General features: G+C 43.4%; 1 pseudogene across 1 annotated transcript; it reads right to left on the bottom strand.

Annotated features, from left to right (window-relative positions):
- Window positions 1-6,161: 6,161 nt before the first annotated feature.
- On the bottom strand, window positions 6,162-8,924 carry LOC306666203 (transmembrane and coiled-coil domains protein 1-like; annotated as a pseudogene). The gene has a single exon. The product of its transcript is annotated as a transmembrane and coiled-coil domains protein 1-like (transcript).
- Window positions 8,925-20,595: the final 11,671 nt, after the last annotated feature.

Here is a 20,595-nt window from a genome sequence, read left to right as displayed (position 1 = left end):
GAATTTCTTATTCTCCATGTCCAGTATAGATCTTTCTTACTTCCTTCCTTTCTTTCCTGGGGATTGAACCTAGCCAGGGGTATACTACCACTGGGCTACATCCTGAGCTCTTTGTATTTTTTATTTTGTTTTGTTTTGTTTTTGGTACCAAGGATTGAACCCAGGGGTGCATAACCACTGAGCTACATCCTCAGTCCTTTTTATTTTTTATTTTAAGATAAGTCTTGCTAAATTGCTTAGGTCCTTGTTAAGTTGCTGAGACTGACTTTGAACTTTTGGTCCTCCTGCCTCAACATTGAGAGTTGCTAGGATTACAGGTGTGCACCACTGCACCCAGTCTTTTTTTAAATTTTTTTGAGACAGAGTATTGCTCAATTGCCCAGGCCAGTTTCAACTTAGTGATCCTCCTACCCTATCCTGAGGAGCCAGGATTACAGGCATGTACCACTGCACCCAGATAGTTTAACTTTAAAAAAGGCATTTACAGGGGAAACAAAAATGAAATGAGAACAGTTTTTGATCTTGGAGTGCTCTGTGGTCCACTGGGGGGATGTCATAGATGGTAAGATGGGATCAAGGCAAGGCACAAAGTTGGTGCCATTGTGGAGATCCAGACAAGGTGGTTCTTTTTGTTGTTGTTGTTGTACTGGGGATTGAACCCAGTAGCACTTTCCCACTGAGGTACATCCCTTGTCCTTTTTATTCTTTATTTTGAGTCAGGGTCTCACTAAGTTGCTGAGGTTAACCTCGAACTTGAGATCCACCTGCTTTGGCCTCCTGAGTTACTGAGATTATAGGTGTGTACCACCATGCCCACCTGGACCTGTGGTTCTCAAACTTGCCTCGGAAACACCTAGGAGATTTTAAAAGATCCTAAAGCCTAGTTCCTCTCATCTTTACCTATTTAATAGGTTTTTGCCTTGGCCTGGGCACAAGAATATTAAAGACTCTCCAAGTGGTTCTCTTAAGCGGCCAAGGTGGAGAACAACTGACTCTATGTTCCAAAGATCAAGAGATATGTGTTGGACACAAGGCAAAACTTCCAGTAGGAGCTTTCAGGTAAACATGGTCATTACTATTATTGCTGAGTTCATTTATTGTAACTCACCCTTTTAAGGTGTGCAGTTTGGTGGGTTTAAGTATAATCGTGTAGTGTGCCCATTATCTTCATAGGATGACTTTAAGAATGTGAAGTCTGATGGTTAGAAGGCAGAGGCAGGAACAGTTCCCAGAAGGGAGATCACATAGTAGTAGCATCCTGTTGAGACAGGATAAGGAGACCAGGGGAGTTTGTTTTTACTGCAACCCAAGGGAGATACGATGATAGAAATGTGGGGAGGGGTGATGCTGAACAGCAGGTTGTGCAACTGCAACTGTGGGCTTTAATGGGAAATTAGAGGCATCCTGGTTTTTTTTTTTTTTTTTTTTTTTTTTTTTGGTGCTGGGGATTGTGAGGCAAGCACTCTACCAACTGAGCTATATCCCCAGCCCTCATCCTGTGTTAAAGTCAGCAACTCGTGCATCCGTGGGTGGCTTGGGTTATTTTGGTGACACCTGGGGATAGATAGGCTCAGTGTTTAGGAAGAAGGCTTTACCATATGATAGGCTGAAGATGTCATGGGAGAAGAGATGTCTCCTAATAAGTGTATGAGGAGTTGCCGAGAAAAGGGGTCACTCGACTCAGGACCAGCAAGATTTTTGGCATACCCAGTGGAAGTATTTTAAGCTGGGCCTGGTGATACATGCCTATAATCCCAGGGACTGGAGGCTGAGGCAGGAAGATAGTGAGTTCAAAGCCAGTTTCAGCAACTTAGCCAGGCCCTAAGCAACTCAATAAGGCCCTAAGTAACTCAGTGAGATCCTGTCTCAAAATGGAAAAGGCGGGGGATGTGACTCAATGGTAAAATACACATGGGTGTTATATCCCTAGTACCAAAAAAAAAAAAAAAAAAAGAATTTAACAAGGGTGTGTACCCATAAAAGGCAAAGGCAAAGGTTTATTTAGGAAAGTAATACAAATTTAAGGGTGACTGAGGGCAATCACAATGTGAGACGTACCTTTAGGGATAAAGCAAAGAATACATATTTAAGGAAGAATGTGGGCCATCTTGAGAGTGAGATATGCGTTTTGGTGTTCCCAGTTCTTATTTTGCTGGTTGTGAGGATTGAACCCAGGGGCACTGTGCCACTGAGCTACATCCCCATCCCCAGTTCTTTTTTTTTTTTTTTTTTTTTGTACTGAGGATTGAACCCAGGGGTGCTTTACTACTGAGCTACATCCCCAGCTCTTTTTATTTTTTATTTTGAGACAGGTCTCGCTAAGTTGCATTGGGCCTCGCTAAATTGCTGAGGCTGGCCTCAGACTTGTGGTCCTCCTGCCTCAATCCCTTGAGTCTCTGGGATTACAGGCGTGCATCACCATGCCCTGCCCAGCTCTTTTAAAGGAAACTTGGTGAGGCTGTGAATAGAAGAAAGAAGACTTGCCTGGATCTTGGGGTCAATGGGAGAAGGAGGAAATCAGAATGACTGAAACATCTAACAGCATTTGGAATTGGAGCAATGTTTTTTTTTTTTTTTTTTTGGATACTAGAGTGCTTAACCACTGAGCCACATCCTCAGCCCTTTTTATATTTTATTTAGAGACAGGGCCTCGCTAAGTTGCTGAGGGCCTCATTAAGTGGTCGAGGCTGGCCTTAGACTTGCCATCCTCCTGCCTCAGCCTCCCAAGCTGCTGGGATTACAGATGTATGCCACCATGTCCATTGAATCTGATTTATTTAACTGCAGAAGATGCTTCTGAGAGGCAGAGGTTGCTGGAATCTGCAGAGGTCATTAAATCTGGTTACCAGTGCCCTTGCCAGCAACACTGTCCTTGATGGAGGGCAGTGTGTTGGGAGAGTAACAACACATTGGCCCTTGAAGTGTGTTGTGAGTAGGAACCAGAGAGCCTGAACTAGGCAGGTGGGGTGATGGGCTACAGGAACTTGGGGAGACCCTCACTGCTCTGTGGGTGGGGACTAGGTTAGCAGTGATGTGGCTGTATGACACTCAACTGCTCAGAATCTGCCTCTGTGACATGAACCCAGTTGCTTTTACCTTCATGTCTAACCTACCTGGGAAGTCCTAAATCATAGGTGGTTCTCTGGACATAAACTGGTTGAGTCTGGTGGATATTTCCTAGAGTCTTTGAGGTTTTTCTCCTCCAAGTCTTGAGCTCGCTGGGAGGGTCTATTTCAAGTGTAACTCCTCTCTTTCTGCTCCAGATTGGTCTCAAGTTCTAGGCATCTGTTTCTTTTCTCCCTTCCTCCTTTCCTTCCTCCCTTCTTTCCTTTGCTTTTTAAAGGGCTACTTATCTCTTTTTCTTTCTTTTTCTTTTGGTATTTTTCTATGGATTGAACCCAGGGCACTTTATCACTGAGCTACATCCCCAGCCTTTCTTTTTCTCTTTCTTTCCCTCCCTCCCCCCTTCTCTCTCTCCTTTTCTTTCTTTCTTTCTTTCTTTCTTTCTTTCTTTCTTTCTTTCTTTCTTTCTTTCTTTCTTTCTTTCTTTCTTTCTTTCTTTCTTTCTTTCTTTCTTTCCCTCCCTTCCTTCCTTCCTTCCTTCCTTCCTTCCTTCCTTCCTTCCAGGATTGAACCCAGGGGTGCTTAACTACTGAGCTACCCCCATCCCTTTTTAGTTTTTTATTTTGAGACAGGATGTGGCTAACTTGCTTAGGATCTCGCAACATTGCTGAGGCTGCCTCGCCCTGAGTTGCTGGGATTACAGGAGTGAGCCATTGCACTTGGCCCTAAAAATCAAAGATTTAAAGGGCTATTTCACAATGCTAGTAGAATTGTTTAGTGATTCTGCTGGCCATGATGCTTTCACTTCTGCACCCTAGCAAAATTATGAGATCAGGTTAAAAAATGATCATACTTCTTGGGCTAATGAGAGTTGCCAATTGGGTGAGAAAGCCAGGGAGACCCATGTGTTCTTCCATGGACAAAGAAAATTCACTATAAATCCAAAAATTCAGACATGGAATATGCTAGGAGTTCAGAATAAAGTTAGCCTGGGATGGGGAGAATTGGTGAGCCCAGACAAGGCAGAGTGTTAGGTATAACTGGTTTGCCCTAAACAGGTTTTCACATCTTTTTAGTGCAGTCCTTCAAGCCAGAGTTCAGAATGCCCTTCTGTGTGCTCTAGATTTTTGGTTCATGTTAAAGGACCATTTAAGATTTGCATCCCAAGAAAAATCATGCTACATAAAAATGCTCCAAGAATCCACCCAAAACACTTCTTGGATAAAGTCTAAAAAACACTATTGCGAATGCATCTCTTGAAGGAAAAAACAAACAAACAAACAAACAAATCATTATTCTAAATGAAAACAGATTCACTCAATTCTTTTGTTGTTGTAGAAAATTTCAGAATAGGTAAATTGCTGTCTAATTTGCCAGCAGAGGATACAAAACCCTTTCTTGTGCCAGCATTGTCTGGGGGATGAGAAGAACCATTCCACATAGCTGAAGAGGGCCTCTCAGTGCTTCCAGAGAAAGGCAATGAAAACCACAGGGAATAAAGTGCCGAATGTGCTCTGTGTAGTGGTGCACACCTGTAATCTCAGCAACTTGGGAAGCTCAGGCAGGAGGATCACAAGTTTGAAGCCAGCCTCGGCAACTTAGACTCTGTCTCCAAATAAGAATTAAAAAGGGCTGGGAATGTAGTTTAGTGGGAAATGTCCCTGGGTTCAATTGCCAGTACTTAAAAAAAAAAAAAAAAAGAACATCTATTGCAAGATAGAGGGGGAATCACACAATTGACTACTTTGGACAGAGAGACCAAAAGGACCACCATGAATGGCTAGAAGGGTGTTGAGTATGCCCAGAAGGTTCCAGCCTTGACATTCTCCAGCCCTTCCAGTTGTACCACCTGCTGCTGCTGCTGCTGCTGTGGTCTATCTTGGAGATGTGCATCTGGTATGCCTCCATAGCCTCCTGGATGTCCCAGCACATTCATAGGACTGACGTGCAATTTTCTTTTCTATGCTGGCCAATTCCTGCTTCCAAGCTTAAGCTATCATTCTGGTGAAGTTCTGTTAGGTAATTTAGTTGTTCTTCTGATTGCATCTATATTGTTCCTTCTGTAAGGTCTGCATTTTTAAAAAAACTTTTTTAGTTATTGATGGATCCTTTTTAAAAAAATATTTATATGCAGTGCTGAGAATTGAACCCAGTGCTTCACAAATGCTAGGCAAATGCTCTGCCACTGAACCACAATCCCAGCCCAGGCCTACATTTTTAAGGAATAGTTCTTCTGATAATATTCCTTGAGGGTCTCAACAGATTCCTCTGTACTGGCCTGGGTTTTCTGAATCTCCTCCATCTTAGGTAGTAGTGCATCAAATCCTGAGCTCTGCATGTCAAGGGGGTTTGTTTTGGAGTGGATTCTCCTACAGCTACACCCCCAGTTGGCTTACATTGAACCTGAAGTGGCATTAGAATAATCTTCCTCACTACCATATTTTGGGTTCTATTGAAAGTTCAGAATCACCTTCAAAGACTTCCCATCTACATTCCACTTGTACTTACTCTAAATCATCCCCAAAGACTCCCCCCACCCATCATTCCCTCTAAAAAGTTCTTCAGGTTAGAGATGTCTGCGTTGCTAATTTTGTTCTGAAACAGGAATGTGATCTCTGGGTTTTGAGATCACAGCTTCTACTGCTGAATGGGTGACCTGGGAGAAGCTGGAAAATCCACCTCTGACACTATTCACCACACCTTCACTGAAGCCAGTCACCTTTCCTCCTATATCCATCATATCCTGGTGCACATCCCTGAAGACATTCTTTGGGTTGCCATTCTGCTCTACCTCCCAGAGCTTTTGGTGGTAAAACTCAAACTTCTTTTGTAGCTGAAGGATGGTTTGAGCAGATTTCTTCTTCCCTAAAACCTGCTTGATATGGCTTTAAATACTCATTAACATTGTTGTTCCTGGGGTTGTTTGTGTAATCTTCTTTTTTATTTATTTTTTGGGGGGATTGGGGATTGAACTCTGGGGCACTCAACCACTGAACCACATCCCCAGCCCTATTTTGTATTTTATTTAGAGACAGGGTCTCACTGAGTTGCTTAGGGCCTTGATAAGTTGCTGAGGCTGGCTTTGAACTCAGAGGTGTGTGCCACTGCGCCCAGCTTGTTTGTGTAATACTTTTTTTTTTTTTTTTTGCGGTGCCGGGGATTGAACCCAGGGCCTTGTGCTTAGGAGGTGAGCACTCTACCAACTGAGCTGTCTCCCCAGCCCTGTTTGTGTAATCTTGATCTGTGAGCTTCAGGATCTTCTGCTGCAAGCAATGGCAGCCTTCTTTTTCTGAAGATCTAGTTCTATCCACCTGAGTCTGTGTGGATGCTGCCATCTGTGGTGGAGGCCACCACACTAAAAGTCTGGCGAGGTTGTTTACTTCTGATCTCTGCAGTTACCCCCTCTCCCAGTAGACATGCAACAGCTTCACAAGCTATTTATATCACAGTGGAGTTGGTAGGAGCATCAGTTGTGGATGAAGATCTGGGTGGGCCTGAATGTATAGCAGCAGCCATCTCCTGGTCAGATTTCCTGTTGATCTGATAATTTATCTTTGGAGATGTCTGGCTTGCCCCCCACTACTATGTAAACTCCTTGCCCTCTTCATCATGGGTGGCATTTGGATCTGCTGCACAACAGAATCAGAGCTGTAGGATGGGCAGGAACACCATCAATCTCAGCATATGTGTTCTGGCTCTACAGATAAATTTCAGCTTCTCCATCTGTACAAATTTGCTCAACATATCATGTGGAGACACTGATGACCTTGTGCACTGGTGCTGGAAGAGTTGCTTTAAGCCTTGGCCAATCACATTCGTGTTCTCCAAAGCAAATGGGACATTTTAGATAACTTTTGTTCTGATTCTGTCTCCTTTCTGACCTTTGTATCTTGGAATTTGCCTCCAGGATCAGGGTCCTCATATAACTGTTTACTGCCCTGAGGTTCCATCAGTAGCCTTAGTATGCTTATTTGCAAACAAACAAACAAACAAACAAACAAACAAACAAAATTAAACAGACCAAGACAGATTAGGTAGGCATTTGCTTTAGCAGCAATTATGCATGCAGCTGTGAGATGGAGGCTTCATGCCTACCTTCATCACTCTTCCTCAAGCACTTCTAAGAGTTTTCTGTCAATAAAAGCCACAGCGAGGGAAGGCGCAGCCAGCAGTGTCTGGGCTCTCGCGGTCGCTGGAGTTCAAGCGCGCCCCCCTCAACCACACTCCTCCCTGCCCCTCACGGCTGCCCCTTAAGCTGGTCTGGCGTGCCACCGTAGCCACCAGCCATAACCATCGCCCCGCGCCCAGGCGTCTGTCTTCACTGGGTGAGCGTTTGTGGGTAAGGGGTGGTGACAAGTTTCACATGCGCCTTCTCTACGGACTTTCAATTTTTCGCTGCCGGTCTGCTGCGAGGGTGGCCAACTCACTCACTATGGGGCTCAGCGCTGTCCTGCTGCTCCTGGCAGAAGCTGCCCTGTGTGCACCCGGGGTGCGGCATCTGGTGAGTAGGCTCCTTGCGGTCCTTCAGAGCGCGAGCTGTCGTGAGATTCCAGGGCTGCAGGCAGGTTCCAGCGAGGGTTGAGCGTCTGCCGGAACTGACGGGCTCCGGAGCGCGGTCACCCGGTGGCGTGGAGGGGTGCCGGGCTGGACGCAGTCCGTTCGCCACAAATCTCAATTCCGCTTTTCAAGGTTACCCACAATCGACAAGTCCCGCGACTCAGATCAGTGCTGCACCTTGCTTCCTTTCCACTTCTCTGCCCTGTTCTTGGTTTTCGGACCTTTCTTTACTTCTGACGCCCCTGAGCCCCCGGGGCTGTCTCCTGAGTTGCTCCTTTGAGCGATATTCAAGGACCCTTCGAGGTCGGCCTTTTGGGGATCGCTTCTCACTAGTGTTGGGGACAGTTTCCAGGCTCCCGAAGTCCTGTGTTCTCCCGGAATTCAGCGGGGTGTTGTCAGCTGAGCTCACTGGAATCCTCACTACCTGGAGTTGGTCTTCCTTTGTTCCTGCCGGGAACTGGTAGGGACATCCCAGTCTACCACAGCCCTTCTGCCGCTGTGGGGACTGTGGCTGCACCATTCAGAATAAGGGAGATTAGAGGTTGAAAACTTTCTGGGCCAAGAGATTTTTCCTGTGACTTCTCTCAGTTCCACCCTCATTGTCTCCTGGGCTCCTGCTGCCTGGGGGAGGTGGGATCTTCTCCCCTCTTGCACCCCCTTTATCCTAATATGAGCTTGTTCTTTGACCAGATGTTCCTCAGTTCCAGCTCTCTCTCCTTAGGCAACTGCAAAGAAGGAATGAGGGGAGGGAAGAGTCAGTAGCATTGGTGTATATGTATGATGCTAGGAATTGGACCCAGGGACTTGCACATACTAGGCAAACACATGGCCAGCCTTAAAACTGGAATTGTAGAGGACATTTTCTTCTTGCCTCTGTGAGTTTTCCAATTTAAAACCTTTCTCCCAGCAGTGGACTGCACCACATACCTATAATCCCAGATATCTGGGAGGCTGAGGAAGGAGATCAGTTCCAGATCTGCCTAGGCAACTAACTAGGACCCTGTCTTAAAAAAATTAAAATAAAATAATAAAATAAAATAAAATAAAAATAGGCTAAGGATGTAGCTCAGTAGAACACATTTTTAAATGATGTGCTATATATAGAACATCAGAACTTATTCCTAGGATCTAACAAACTTTGTGCCCATTGATCAATGTCTCTCCTTTTCTATTTACTCTCAGACCCCACACCCAGCCTGTGTTAACCACTATTCTACTTTCTCTGAGTTTCAACTTTTTTTTTTTTTTTTAATCTTTTACATTTAAGCTAAAGCACTTTTCTTTCCTTACCTTGTTTATTTCACTTAATTCCTGTTCAGATTTCCTGTTGATCTGATAATTTATCTTTGGAGACGTCTGGCTTGCCCCCCACTACTATGTAAACTCCTTGCCCTCTTCATCTTGGGTGGCACTTGGATCTGCTGCACAACAGAATCAGAGCTGTAGGATGGGCAGGAACACCATCAATCTCAGCATATGTGTTCTGGCTCTACAGATAAATTTCAGCTTCTCCATCTGTATAAATTTGCTCAACGTATCATGTGGAGACACTTATGACCTTGTGCATCATCTAGGTTTATCCATGTTGTCACAAGTGATAATTACCTGTTTTTATAGGCTGAATATTATTCCATTGTGTGTGTATATCACGTTTTTTTTGCTTTTTTGTTTGTTGTTGGTTTGTTGATTTGTCTTTGAGACGAGGTCCCACTATTTTCCCTGGGCTGGTTTTGAAATTCTGGGCTCTTGCAATCTTCCCATCTCAGCCTCCTGAGTAGCTAGGATTACAGATGCCTGCCCCCATGCTTGGTTAATGCCAAAGTTTTAAAAATCAATTCATGTTGATGGACACTTAGATTGTTTCCATGTCTTGACTAGTATGAAAAATGCTGCAATGAATGCAGAGTGCAGATCTCTTCAACATCCTGATGTTAATTTCTTTGGGTGTACATGCTGTAGTAGTGGAATTGCTGGATCAAATAGTGATTCTATTTTTAGATTTTTTTTGCCAGGTACTAGGGATTGAACCCAAGGGTACTCTACTACTACTGAGTGACATTTGTACCCCCCACCCGTTTTTTTTAAATTTTGAGGAAAGTTCTCTCTAAGTTGCCTAGGCTGTCCTTGAACTTGTAATCCTCCTGCCTCAGCCTCTCAAGTCTATTGAGATTGCACGTGTGTGCCACCATGCCCAACTGCTTTTAGTTTTTTGAGGAATCTCCTGTACCGTTTTCCAAAATGACTACTAAATTACAACACCAATAGTATTCCCTTTTCTCTACATCCTTGCCAACACTTATTATTTTTCATGTTTTGACAATAACCAATCTAATAAGTGTGAGGTGGTATCTTGTTTTAATTTGCATTTACATTTATTTACATATCTGTTGGCCATTTTTTAGAAGTTGATAGACCTTTATTTTATTCATGCATTAATTTAATAATTAATAATAATTTAATAATTAATAATAATTTAATAATTTATTCATGTATTTTTTAATAATTTTTTTTTTTACAGACTGCATCTTAATTCATTGTACACAAATGGGGTCCAACTTTTCACTTCTATGGTTGTAAACAAGGTAGATTCACACCATTCATGTAATCACAAATATACATAGGGTAATACTGTGTTTCATTCTACTATCTTTCTGTCCCCCACCCCCTCCCACACCATTTTCTTTACACCATCCAAAGTTCCTCCATTCTTCTCTTCCCCTTGCCACCCGCCCTCGTTATATATGGTCATCCACTTATCAGAGAAAACATTGGGCCTTTGGTTTTCTTGGGCTTGGCCTATTTCACTTAGCATGATATTTTCCGACTTCATCCATTTACATTTATTTACATATCTGTTGGCCATTTGTATGTCTTTTTTTTGGGGGGGGAGGGAGGAGGATTGAATCCAGAGGTGCTTAATCACTGAACAACATCCCTAACCCTTTTTATTTTATTTTTATTTTGAGATAGGGCCCTGCTAAGTTGCTTAGGGCTTCTAGAAGTTGCTGAGGATGGCTTTGAACTTGAGATTCTCCTGCCTCAGCTTTCCAGGTACTAGAATTACAGAAATCGTGCCACCGCATCCATCTATTTGTTGGTTTCTGTTATTGGGTAGTTAGAGTAATTTAGATATTAATCCCTTATCTGATACATGATTTGCAAATATTTTCTCCCAGCCTGTGGGCTGTCTGTTCACTCTATTAATTGTTTTCATTGCTGTGAAGAAGCTTATCAGTTTGATGTAATCTTGTTTGTCTATTTTTCACTTTCATTGAGGTGTTTTGAGATCACACCCTAGGAAGACCAGACCGACGTCAGGGAGTTTCCCCCCTGTATATTCTTCTAGGAGCTTTATAGTTGCAGGTCTTATATTTTGTTGTAAGGGTTTACTATGATGTGCAGGTTGCTCTGGAACTTGTGGTTTTAGGGGATCCTCCTGCCTAGCCTCCTGCGTAACTGGGACTACAGTCCTGTTCCACCACATCCTGCTTCAGGTCTTACATTTAAGTCTTTAATATATCCTTAGTTGATTCTCATATAAAGGTTGAGATAAGGGTTCATTTTCATTCTTCTAAATATGGATATCTAGTCTTCTCAGCAGCATTTATTGAAGAAACATCCATTTTTCCTTTGTGTATTCTTGGCACTTTGGTCAAAAATTTATGGACAGTAAATATGTGGGTTTAGTTCTGGGTTCTGTATTTTGCTCCATTTGCATTTTCTGTCCATGTGCATTTTCTGAATCCTCAGAGTGGTCAGGAGAGCAGAAGCTTTGGGTTGAACATGGATGAGCAGTCATTTCCAGGAAGAAGTATCATTTGTTGTTGTCTCTTCCTCAGGAGTTCACAATCTTCATTACAACCTTATAGTGAGATACCAAGGTGGACCTGTGTACTCAAGGTTCTTTGCTCAAGGTCGCTTGGATGATCAGCTCTTCCTGCACTGTGAGAGTGAGAGAGGCAGGGCAGAGTCTCAGGCACTACGGGCAGAAACAGTCCTGGGAGCCAAGACCTGGGACTCAAAGACCCATGACTTGGCAGAGTGACAGGAATCTTAAAGTAACAGTAGCAGATATCAACTCCCTGAAAGATCAGAAAAGGAGGTGAGTGTGGAAAGAGACACACGTGATATGAGACTTTCTCCATGGAGGATGAGGGCAGAGAACAGGGACCTGTCCCTTTTTGTAGCATAGAGCATGAAGTAGGGTCCTTTGTTTCGTGAATTTGAAGAATGATATCTTGACACAAGGGTGGGAGCAAAGTGACAGAATTTATTAGGGTAATAGAAAGAAAGCAGAGCTCCCAAAGGGGAGGAGTCTTAAGAGAGGGATACCCAAGAGTGGTTATTGTCTAGGGGTTTGAAGAGTTCTACAGGGTTAAGAGAGCTAGTCCCCTACCCAGTCCTGGTAAGGTGTTCATATTAGGAAATTAGAGTAATTTTCTTTAGTGTCATGACCATATTACGATTGCAAGAAAAATGTCATTTCAGAAGAGATGAGCACTGACTTATTTAAGAATGAGTGTTACAATGTTGGCATTGATTTTTTTAGTGTTTCAGCAAGACCTATACAATCATAATTTCTTATACACATAAAACAAATGTGACAAAATATTGAACTAATTAGGTCTATCATCACCCTTGTACTGTTTATTCAAAGTTTGGAAACTTTAATCTTTTTCATGTAATTTGGAGATAATTTAATGCTTCCTAATAATGTGGGAAATATTCACAATGTAATACTGAACAAAAATTAAGTTTCAAGACTACGTGTGTGTTAGCCAGAGTGGTGATGAACACCTATAAACCCAAGCTACTCTGCAGGCTGAGGCTGAAGAATGGCAAGTTCAAGGTCAACCTGTGTGACTTAGTGAGACACTATCTCAAAATTAAAATTTAAAAGAGGGTGTATTCAATGGTACAGCACCACTTGATTTAAGTAAAAAAAAAAAGGGAATAAAGTAATAAAAGATTATGTGTGTCTAGAGAAATTCTCAGTTGAGGGTGAATCAGTGTTTGTCAGCATCATATTACTGCAGTTCAATACCTGAGGCAACTAACTTATGTAAGAAAAGATTTATTCAGGTCACAGTTTGAGGGGATCCAGAGCCTGCACCTCTCCCAGCTAAGTTTTGGTGAGGACAGTGGATGGTGTCCTGCCATGGTGTGAGCATGTGGCAGGCTAACCAATTATATCACCAGCTAGGCAGCAGAGAGAGACTGGAGACCATGCCCCCAAATCCCTCTATGACCTAAGGACCTCCCATTAGGCCCCAGCCCTCAAAGGTCCACAGCATCTGCACTACCACTCTACTGAGGTCCAAGCCTTTATGTAAGGCCCTGTGGGCAACACACAGACCTGTACCAAACCATGGCACAACGCATGTGTGTGCAAGTGTGTCAGTCACTGTGGACATTTATTCATCCATTCAATCTGCAACTTTTTGCAGATAAGACCTTGCAAATCACAGAGATGTTCAGCTAACATGTTTTGAAAGATCCTTTAAGAATTTCCAGAGGAAGTACAGGGGAAATTTTACTCAGTCCCCCCAGCGCCCCAGGGCCCCTGACAGAGATGAATATGTCATCAATGTTTCATGTATCTCTCCTGAAAAAAAAAAGTTATTCAAACGCTTTCATCATTGCTCCATTAAGAAGGAGCACTGGAAAGCAAGAGGAGCAGAGGAAAAATTTTCTGCTTTTCAGCTCTGTGGGGTGTTGATGTCAGGTGCTGGTTGGTGGGGTAGCATGGAAGAGAAAGCACACTCGGGCAGGGCACAAGGGCTCCTGGGCTCTCCTCTACTTCAGTCTCTGCCACTTCCAGGACCTAGACACCTGTGTAGTCTAGGGTGCTCAGAAACTCCTCATCTGGAGCTTACGTTTAGTCCTCTTCTTGGCTCCTCAGTGAGCATCCGTGAGCAGCACAGTGGCGCCAACATGTGGCCATAAAGCTGAACACACGAGACCTAGTGCCCAGATCAGAGATTGTTTTTTGAGTTGGGGAAGATTTGGACTTTTTACCTTAAAATTTTATTTCATGGGCTTTAAAGCGTCATAGTGGGTATTTTATACTATTAGAATATTAATGAGTCTCGGAAAATGTCTTAAACAAAAGCAGAGAGATGTAAAACCATCTTTCATCTCCACTGAGAGAAGATCCTGCTTAACCTTTTGATTGGCAGATTCTCATGGACTTGAGTGTGAAGGGGCCCCTGGAGCTGTGCTGTGTAGCAGCGCTGAGTTCCCCCCAGTGGTTTTCTGTGCATATGTTATATGCAGGGCTACATAGTCACACTCATACAAGATGAATTATTTTGAAACTTACATTTGAAAACTTTATATAATAAATAAGCAACTTTATATGATATTCCAAACTCATTTAAACACTTTACTTTTACCAAGCAAATATTCATTACAAGGGAAAAAAAGACATAATGACTCCTGATTGAGATGTCTCTTTCTCTTTTTCTGTTTGGGATCAAACCCAGAGCCTGATGCATGCTAGCTTATGCTCTAACACTGAGTAACATCCCCAGCCCCCTTTTGTATCTTATTCTTTCATTGCAAATGATGTTTGATTAATAATCTTATATCTAAAAAAACCTATGTATTTTGAATTTTGTTTTAAAAATCATAGATTTCTTGAATACACATGGGATCAAATTGTTTCTCACAGTTATACGCCAACACACATTCATTCAACCATCTATCTAGATATTCATTCAGTTCAGATTTATTAAGTCCCTGTTCTACAGTAGGATTATTCCAGATGCTGAGGATACAGGTGGTGACAGCTAGACAAAGTCCCTACCTAAGGAACATCTACTTCAGAGATACAGACTGATGACCAAAGAAAATTATTCAACACCATTAATAATTGCTTTTGAGAAATATGTGCCTGGTCCACAAGTTTGCTAGTGGCAAAAATGACAGGGACACTATTTCAGACAGGTTGGTATTAGAAGCCATACCTAAGAACTTGATATCTGCACTCATAGCAGGCCCTGGATGGTGTGAGGAGGGAATCTTAATGCTTTGTAAAGGGGATTTTTTTTTTTTTTTTTTTTTTTTATGGCGCTGGGGATCAAACCCAGGATCTTGTGCCTGCCTTGCGACCGAGCTATATCCCCAGCCCTAAAGGGGATCCTTGTAACTGCTGATTTGGTGACTATTGTTGTCCCACTCCAGAGGAAAAGATACACACATACACATCAACTCCTGCAGCAGAGTCGAGGTGGTAGCTTTCCTAGTGGCCCAGGTGAGGGACTATGACCCTCCACACAGAGCAGAGGTGGGGAGAGGGCTGCACTCAGGATGAGAACCTCAGGGGTCCTTCAGGGCTTCTCTCAGTGGTCTTTATCTCATTTATCCTGGACTTTGGAGGGCTTTGTGCCCCAGCAGGAGAAAGCCTTTGAGAAAGTGAAGAGATTCTCAGGAGCTCTGGCTGGTGCCCAGAGCCTCAAGGCTCTTGGTAACTGTCACCTGAGGGAGGGAGAGGGCTGCTGGCTCTTCTACCTGCCAGAAACATAGGGGACAGGCATTTGGCTTTTTGTTTTGTTTTTGTAAATGCATCAAAGTAGAAGATAAGGAGGCTACTTTTCAAATGACATCTTTTACAGTCTACTTTCAGTGTGAACTAAGTGAACTAATTAGTTCTCAGTGTGAACTAACTAATCCCTAGGAAAAGAGAGCAAGGTACTGTGGGGGACAGCAAGAGACATCTTGAGGCAACCCCTATCTGCACCCACCACCCCTCCCAGGACCATTTGCTTCCCTCCAAGGTCAACTGTGGGTAAAAGAAGGAGGGGCCTGCAGGCTTTAGCCCTCTCCCCCTCATCCTTCCTCTTCCCTTATTGCCTGAGCTTTCTCCCCTCCTCCGCAATCGCAGTCCCCCTAGAGCTAAGCACTGGAGGCTCCAGGACTGGAATCCTCTTTCCATTTCAGACCTCGGAAGCAATTCACAGACTGCTGTCCTTCCTGGTGATTGCCACGGTGTGGAGACAGAGAGTGTCGCCCAGCTTGGCTAAGTTCCCTTATGGAATCCTTTCAAAGGTTCTTGAAACTCATATCACAAATTCAATCTCCTTCTTTTAGACTTTCACTTTTTACAGTTCGCAAGGGCAAATTGATGCGCGAAGAAGGAGAAATGCCATACTTTATCCACGATTCGTGGACAATACTGCAATGCAGGCTTCAAAAACGTTTTGAGTAGAAAAACGTTTTGAGTAGAAAAGTGACAGGGTGCACCACTCGATTTCCCCGTCCCCCCACCCCGTCCCGGCTTGCCGGCGGCGCAGACCATCCGACGCTTCCTCGCACTCTATTTTGCATTTTGGGTCGTATTTGTGACCTGTCTGTCCACTAAAAAATTATCCCTTTCGGGGCTGGGATGTAGCTCAAGGGTAGAACACTTGCCTGGCAGCGTGAGGCACTGGGTTTCATTTTCAGCACCGCAGAAATACAATTTTAAAAATCAAAGTATCGTTTTCAAAAGTAGTCGAGGGAAGATCCAATGCTATGAAAACACGAAGGTTCATCCTAAGACAGGGTTTTGGTGTTGAATTGTAATTAATATTTTTGTTTTTAAAATCAGTATTTTCTTGAGTTTGGGGCTTAGTCTCTCATATTTTTAACTGGTAATATTCTCTCCCTGACACCTCTTACAAATCCCAGTTTGTACTACACGATGCAATTCCAGCATTTCAGAGAAAGCCATATGCAGCAAGTTTTCCTAGTCCCTGGAGATGCCACTGTCAGATCGCTGGTGGGAAAGGATCCACATTTTCCTTCTACTAAAAATGTACACCATGTTGCTGGTCAAGGTGGTGCACGCCTATAATCCCAGTGGCTCTGGAAACTGAGGCAGGAAAATCTCAAGTTCAAAGCCAGCCTCAGCATCTTAGTGAACCCTTAAGCAACAAAATGAGACACTGTGTTCAAATGAAATACAAAAATGGGGGGGTGTGTGGTTCAGTGGCTAAGTGTCTCTGAGTTCAATTCCCAGTTACCCAGTTACATCCCTCCTGCCCAAATGCACACACACACACACACACACACTCACACACACACACAAATACACACACACAATGTAAGTGATGGCATTATAATCCAGTATTTCTTGTTTAAAAAAGCCTAAAATATGTTGGCACCCCTTTTCACAGCAATACATTAAAATATATTAATAATATAAAATATTTAATGGCTACATAGAATTTTATTGCATAGATTTTGGGGGGGGGTTAATGGGAATGTTCTCCATCTTCATTCACTGGTGTTGATACAAGTATGTGTGAATACCCAAACTCAAGGAGCTGTATGTTTAAAATATAAGCATTTTATTGTATGTACAATATGCGTTAGTAAAGCTGGTTTAAGAAGGATGGTACCCTGTCAGGGTTGTAGCTCAGTGGTAGAGCATTTGCCTGGCACATGTGAAGTACTGGGTTTGATCCTCATAAAAATAAATGAATAAAACAAAGATACTGTGTCCATCTACATTAAAAAAATATATATATATTTTTAAAAAGGATGGTACCTCTTTGAAATTTGTATTTTGGTTCTGCAAAAAGAATAAAACAAACCCATGTTCTTAAGAGATAGATCCAGACACACCCAGAGGTAAAGAGTTATGATGGGTCGGCCTGGTGATGAACGCCTGAAAAATCCAGTGGCTTAGGAGGCTGAGGGAGGAGGACTACAGGTTCAAAGCCAGCCTCAGCAATTCAGTGAGGCCTTACACAACTTGGTAAGACTCTGTCTCTAAATAAAAATATGAAAAAGAGCTGGAAATTTGGCTCTGTGGTTAAGTGCCCTGGGTTCAATCCCCGGTGACAGCAACAATGGGGGGGGGGGGGTGTTATAGTGTCTCAACTTATTATCCAAAGGTGCAGCAATCCCAATAACAGCTATATATTTATGTGGGGTTGGGGGAGAGAAAAAACTGTGACAAATGTTAACAAAAGATGACCCTAGGTTAAGGGTAAAAATAAAAGCTAGAAATAATAAGATACATGTTTGCTCTCTATCTGAAAATTAGCATATTTTTCCATTATGAACACAAATGGAAAACCAGGGTAGTAGGAGCCATACTTCCTACTTTGACCACTAAATTCATAGATGTTTGCATTTCATTGCAGTAGAGCAGGGAGCTCAACACATCCTCTATACTCTTTGCTGCTGTGATATCATGGTACTGATGAGACCTGCTTCCAGGTCTGGCTATTTAATGTGTCAAGAAATTTCAAAAAATATTTTAGTATTTTCAATCATTTATTGTATTTTTATTCATTTATTGTATTTGGATGGCATCCAATCTTAAATCAAAACTCAATGTTTATTTTGATTATTCATAAGAGAAATTTAACCCTGTTTTTTATTAAGAGATGTAGCACAATAGGTCTTGACACATAAAGAACTTTTGTAAATACTTGTTTTTATGGTGCTGGGCATTGAACCCAGGGCCTTATACATGAGAGGCAAGCATTTTACCCCTGGGTTATATCCACAGCCCTCTATATTTGTTCTTAAGAGTAGGAAAATTCTGCATGCTTGAAATGCATACCTTCTGTATTTTGGGGGTTTGTTTTTGTTTGATTTTCTTTGTTGTGGTTTGTTTGTTTTTTGGGGTGCTGAGGACTGAACACAGGGCCTGGTTCAGGCTATGGAAGTACTCTACCACTGAGCTGTGGTCTCAGCCCCCAAATGAATTCATTTTAAAAATAATATTTTAAAAGATTCTTGGAATTAGAATTATGGGAAAAAACAGAACTCTGTTACACTTCCTTATAGTTTTTTGGCTTGATATATTTCTATCTCTATCTATCTATCTATATATGTATATATATATACACATATATAAATATGTATATATATTTTTGGGGTGGGGTACTGGGGATTAAACCCAGACACACTTTACCACTCAGTACATCCCCAGCGCTTTTTATTTCTTTATCTTGAGACAAGGTTTCACTAAGTTGCTTAGGGCCTCTCATGTTACTGGGGCTGGCCTTGAACTTGGCAATCCTGCCTCAGCCTGCCATATAGATAGATGGTATTATAGACTTGTGCCTTCACCACCTGCTTGTTTCTGCTTTAAACATGGTAAATGAAGAAAGGTTGTAGCCCTTTCTGCGGTGAGGATTGTGTGGTCTCTAAGGCTCAGGGTCTGCATCCTGCCCTGGAATCTTAAGGGGGTTGATGTGGACAGCAGAGCCCAGGTCTTGCAGACACCCCAATCTCTGCATCTCTTTCCCTTTCCTGCTGTCCTTACTTGTTAAAATCTTCGTTCTCCCCTCCCCCCACTTTCTTCCTCTCTTCTTTCTTCAGCATTTCAACCATTCTCTCCATGACCCACTTTTCTTCACTCTCTCCGTTCCATTTCGTCCCCTGTTTATTGAAGCCTGGTTGCCAACATAGGGGACTGCGTCCACCGGGGACAGGCCAAGGTAAAGGGGGACATAGGCAGGGCCCCTCCCCAGGCTGTTAAGCGCTGAGGCGCGGTCTGAGCCGGCTGTTCCTGGATGGGTTCAGTAAACTCACTTCGGTCTTCCCTGGAGATCACACTCTGGGTCCGAATAGGATCCTCACTCGGATAGTTGAGAGGATTTTTCTTGGAATTAGTCTGTTTCTCTTCCGATCTGGGGGTTTCAATCAGCACCGCACTGGCGCGGGAATTCCGTTTGCGGTAGGAAGCTGAGCCCTAGGAAGTGTTTTCTGATCCTAGACCCCTAAGGCGGGCCACAGGGGTGGGCTAAGGGGAGGGGACGGGAGAAGCTTTTCAGTACCCACCTGCCACATCCGGGCGGGTGCTGGTTGAAGAGTGTCGGACTCCACATCCCGTTTCAGGCAGTGGACGTCCCCCCCGCCTCGGGGTCTGCATTCTCACAGCCTGGCAGTTAGGGAACCCGAAACCCAGATGCAGCTTGCCCGCCTCCAGGCGCCCACAAGTACCTTCAATCTGCGTTTATATCAACTAATAGTTTTGTTTTTCTTTGGGTCAAAGTGGGAGTGACATGTGATCTTCAGCGATCCCAGTAAAGTTGGCGCCACAAACTTCAAACCACGCCTAACTGTGCGCAAGAGCCCGCGCTCTGGTTTCTATGAGTCAGAGCTGGGTCGTTTCTCTTTCTATTCCGGAACTCAGCATTGGCGCCCAAGGTCAGCACGGAGAAAACCCTAGGTATTCTTGTGAGTCCAGGGATCCAAAGGGGAGAATGGAGGGATAAAGGGTGTTTAATGAGAGAAGAAGGGGGCCTGGGGGAAGGGGAAGGGCAGAAGTGCTTTGCACAAAAGACTACCTGAGAGTCTTGGTGAGGAAGGGGGCAGCCAGGCCTAGGCCCTGCCAGAGCCCCAAATCCTGAGGACAAGACCTGCAGGGCCGCCTCTGAGGCTTCTCTCTCCTTTTGGTCATATGTAAATGCCCTGTAACAAACAAACCTAGCATGCAGCTATTATGTAGTAAGTGTTTTGGGGGAGTGAGCTGAATAAGGCAGATTGTTGCAGCTGTCCCACCTAAGAAGTTCTGGAAGGAGGGTAGACCATGGGAGGAAAGGGCTTGGGACCAGCTGTCAGGAGAGCTGTGTCCTCTCTCCTACTCTGCATCACCACCATCTGTGACCCTCACTAATAAAAATAGCCTCTCAGAAAAGAGACTGAACCCCAATCCTTCAGTCCCTTCTGGGTTAAAAAATATCATCACAGTGAATAAAAAGGAAAGTAAGTCTAGGAGCTTGCCAAAATGTCTCCATGAATGGACTTTCCACCCACAGAGAAAGTATAGGCGACAGCCTTAGGGAATAGTAAGGATGATAGGTAGAGCTCATTTTTATAAAGGCATATTTAGGGGCAAAAAAGATGAAATGAACAATTTCTGATCCTGGAATGGTGTGCGGTCCACTGGGGGATGTCATGGATGGTAAGAAGGGTTCAAGGTAAGGAATAGTTAGGACCAGCTTGGGCCAGAACTCTGGTTCTGAAACT

This window comes from Sciurus vulgaris, assembly GCF_902686455.1.
Source record: "Sciurus vulgaris genome assembly, chromosome: 7".
NCBI lineage: Eukaryota > Metazoa > Chordata > Mammalia > Rodentia > Sciuridae > Sciurus > Sciurus vulgaris.
The sequence above is the reverse complement of the archived record's forward strand: the minus strand, read 5'-3'. Positions and strand labels throughout refer to the sequence as shown.